The sequence below is a fragment of the Canis aureus genome, chromosome 20 (assembly GCF_053574225.1).
Source record: "Canis aureus isolate CA01 chromosome 20, VMU_Caureus_v.1.0, whole genome shotgun sequence".
Lineage (NCBI taxonomy): Eukaryota > Metazoa > Chordata > Mammalia > Carnivora > Canidae > Canis > Canis aureus.
This window is the reverse complement of record NC_135630.1, coordinates 8,567,963-8,572,511: the sequence shown is the minus strand read 5'-3', so window position 1 is coordinate 8,572,511 and position 4,549 is coordinate 8,567,963. Positions and strand designations below refer to the sequence as shown.

General features: G+C 42.4%; 1 protein-coding gene across 3 annotated transcripts in view; it reads right to left on the bottom strand.

The window, feature by feature from the left end:
• Positions 1-4,549, bottom strand: part of MAML3 (mastermind like transcriptional coactivator 3) — a 406,685-nt gene that overhangs the window by 239,404 nt on the left and 162,732 nt on the right. The window lies entirely within an intron of this gene.

Sequence of the window (4,549 nt, the reverse complement as noted above, 5' to 3'; positions counted from 1 at the left end):
GTCTTCCTATTTTTTGAACTTTTAAAATTCTTTTTTCCTGAGCACCCCATTTATGATGAGCACATTAGGTTATAACACATGCAGAACACGGTGCAGTAGACCCCCTACCAATCACCAGATGTTAGGAACTAGAAACATGCAAGGATTTTTCATGTTAGAAAAATGGTGGAAGTCAGCTCATCAAGGCAAAACAGGCGGAGTATGTCCCTGCCTCTGCTTCTCCTAAGATGCATTTAAATTCACTAGGTTCATCTCTAGTTTGACAGGATTATTAATGGGATGGGCTTACCACTCCTGTGGATGGATCTGTTAGCCACAGGAAAGCCTTTTACTATCCTGGATAGGTCTTACCAGGGCCTGATGACTGCCAGCTGATCTTCAAAATAACCAGAGACTCTGGCTCGTGATCAGTTTCTAACAGAGTCAAACTAGTGACATTATGACCACTAAATTGTAGTCTAGCTTTTTTTTTTTTTTTTAACAGATTTTTGACATCAACCAGTAGACTGGCCAAGAGGCTCGAACAGCGACAGAAATACTCATCATGAAAGAAAAAGTATTCACAATACCAGATCCTCTTGAAGGACTGTGGCAGAGAACTCTTGACTTCCCACGAGTCAAGTACACTAGCCCTGCTCCAGGAAGGTATTTAAAAGGAGACACGCAAAATAAGGATCTATTTGAGGGACAGACAAATACAGACATAGACACCAACATCACCGAAATAGCCAGGGGCATAGGTACATTCTAGTAAACAAACAAGCATTCATGCCATTTTTAACAATTGGGAATAAACGTAATTATGCATAAATTAAGAACAAAACACACACAGAGACATTCTCCTATTCTCTATCAGAAGAACCAGCAGCCACGGAAAAGAATGCTCTTAAGGAATCTTCACAGATCTTTTGGGATTCCTTACTGCTGGGTAAGAAGCAAAGGAGATATTAGAAGGTGGTGAAAGGAGGGACACACAGGTGTTCAATGAAGGCAGCCACCCCAGCCACATTTACAGTTCTTGCCCTGAGGTCACTTCTCTGTCCCTGCATTTGTGCACTTCCTGTTGGTAGCATTTGGGAAACACAAGAAGGAAGAGGGATTGAGAAGCAAGCTGGCATTTAAATACAATCTTACTCTATTTCTCTGCAGCCTAGAGTACATTCCTTTTTAAAAATAACATGAAAAATATCAACTTGGTTTTCCTTTTAAGGGACACACACACACACACACACACACACACACACACACACACACGGCTATTCTCTCTCGGCAGCAGTTTTCCCAATGAAAGCTGCCATCCTGAGGCTGTTTGAAGAAGGCAATGAGAGAGGCTCTCCCCGCCAGGCCTAAAGAGTTCTTGAGGGCACCTAAAACCAAAAGCTCTTAGCAAAACTCAGATGCAAGCAACCTGCAAAAATCACAGTGTCTGCAGGACTGGATTCTGGTTGGCACAGGTTTGGAGATGGTTTTTTAAACACCTGGGCAAAGGGCAGAGGAGACTGCCTGCCTGCCTCTTGGCCAGCCCTGTACTGCATTCAGATCTCTCTTCTTACTGTTTTCTTGCTATACTTTCATTCAAATTTTCCAGCAGACATCCCAACAGATGCACACCCCAGGCTCCATCTGATTTTAGTCACATTTAGGCTGTCTATCCTTCCTTGAGAATACTCAGAGGGTGGACAGAGGCCCATACTGGGCTTATATGCATCTTAAGTCACTTAACACAATGGACTCCATCTGACTACCTTTAGCTGGCAGCTTTATCACACTGCCTCAGTTTCTCCTGAGGCTATTAATCTCTCTTAAGACGTCCATCCCTTTTTTTTTATAAATTTATTTTTTATTGGTGTTCAATTTGCCAACATATAGAATAACACCCAGTGCTCATCCGAGACGTCCATCCCAAGTACCGTAAGCTAAATCCCTGAGCAGCAGGCAAAACCATTCTTACACTTAACAATGGCTTAATATTAATATGAATATCTATATTTATATATCATTTATGGGCCAAGCACTCTTTTAAGTGCTATATCCAAGTTAACTTACCTAATCTACACAAATTCTGTAGGTTTTACTACCCCCATTTTACAGATGAGGACACTAAGGCACATACTGGTCAAGTAGTTACCAACTTGAGATGTGGAGGGGCTGGAAGGCCACCACAGAGGCCTGCTCTCAATTACTACCTCTCAGTAAGAACTTTTTCAAGCAAGTCTTTAATTAAATGCCTTTGTTTGCATGTACTTTAGTGGTTGTAGGGACTATAGGAGGCAAATCCCCTCCATTGAAGAGTGGAGAATGGAGAATGAGGAGGCTGTTGATCTCTTCATCCCACTAGCATCTTCCCCTTGCAGGAAAGCAAGCCAACCAGCATGCAGTCCCAAAACTGCCTAGAAGCACTCAGACAAGTGACTATAAGCCAGACAGCATACACAAGCAAGGGCAAGAGAAAACAGGTAAATGGTGCTGGGTGGCCCAAGCCAGGGTGATAAGGAAGGTGGATGGAGCAGTGTCAGCCAGCTGGTAAATGGGAGAACTCAAATGAATGCTCCTAGAGCCTGCGGCATGGTCAAGATAACAATGGGGCCTGACCTGCAGAGGAAAGAGCATGCAGTGTAAGAGGAAGATGATCTGCAACCCCCTCCTCTTTCCAGATCACTCCACTGCATACGGTCAGTGCTGGCTGACCAGAGACTTCCATGCAGTCCTCGCAATATAGGTTAGTTAGATAGATAAACAGGAGACAGAGATTGATTTAAAATAACAGACTGAGCCAGTCACTCCTCACTTCACCCCTACTCCTTTCTGCTTCCCATATTTTTGCATCAGAAAATTACACTTGAATAAATGAACACACACACACACACACAGTATCTCCTTTCAGCACAGTCTTTTATCAAGGGCCTTTATAAGCATGAAAATTTTCCACATTTCATAATTTACAACAAACTTTTCATTTGGGTATTAAAATGTAGACATTTGAAAAGCTCCCTGACACCACTTTTCCCTACAATGGCAACATACTTATATAAAAGAATTCACAATACAGATTTTATGTTAATATTCCTTAATCTTCACTTCTTGCATTTCAACTTAACTTCCCTCATAGGAAACAGCTTCCAGACTCCCCTTCAAATATTCATATAGCCTATTGTGGACAAGGAAATCGTGCTCCACATAAACACATTCATCCCAACCACCTCCTCCACCTGGCTGCCACCACGAATGCTGCGAGCCATGACAAAACTGGCAATTCTGCACTGCAGACAAAGAAGTTTTTGTGAAGTGAAGCAACCGATGGAGTGGATACATGCTAGATAATGTCTTGAAGTTCCTAAAATCTTGATATAGATAAGAAGAACCAGGTTTTTAGGCCTGGTCTGCCACTAACATCTGACCTTGGGCAATAGCCAACAACATTTGATGCAGATTTTATTTTTTCAACATGAGTTATGAGGTCAAAGAGTCCCTGTCTGCTGAGGATTTATAACAGAGTGAAAAAGACAGAATTATAAACACTAACCATAATCAAAGCAGAATGCAACCAGTTCTGTAGAAGTTGTCTGCAAATGGATGTTGTGGAAATGCAAAGAATCAATAATCTAATCAAACTGGGAGAATCAAGAGCAGACTTCATAGACAATGTAGCATTGGAGTTGGGCTCTGAATGGGTTGGATGCTGATCGGTAGAGGAGAAGCTGAGCAAGAAAGAAGAACATGAGCAAGAGCTGGAGGTAGGAAATGCCAGCAGAACACAAAGGCAAGAGAGTAGGCAAGGGTGCTGAGGCACAGTTTGTGGATGGATGTGGTGGGAGGTGGGAGGAAAGTAGACAGAGGCTCTGCATATCATGGCAGCGACTCTGGGTGTACTGTGCCCATTTAGGGTTTCAAGAAGAAAACAGAGCCATGGTTTTAAGAATGGACCAGAGAATCAAGAGATGAGTAAGCAGAAGGGAGGTTGGGAGGATGCCCAAGTAGTTTCAATGACAGATGATGAGGAAAGTCACTTCTTTCTCCAAACGAGGGAACAAGATCAATCATAGAATACATAAGCCTAAGTACCTTGAGGCCGACTTAGGGGCTTGTTCCCCTGGGTTCTAACTGTGCCTGGTACGTGTCCTCATTATGGCAACTTCCACAGAATTCTCATGGTTCTCTTTCATGTCTGTCTCCTCACTATTAGAAGTGCCTTATGAGCAGGGCCTATGCCTTTTCATTGTATTTGCAGAGGCCTAGAACAGGGCCTAGCACATAGTGGGCAGCCAAGTATCTGAATTATTCTACTCGATTATTTCCAGTTCCCAGATACAAGCGTGGAATTTCCCATGACCGCAGATAAGCAAACAAGAATCTACATTTCAGGTTTATACCGTTAACTACAAACTGTCATACTATGCCAAGGGCACTGTAGAATATATATCTATGTTCTAAGGACTTTGGAATTAATTTTGCAATCTCTTCATATCCCAGTTTCCCCCTCTAGTTTTGTTTTTTCTTTTAAGATTTTATTTATTTATTCATGAGAGACACACAGAGCGAGGCAGAGATA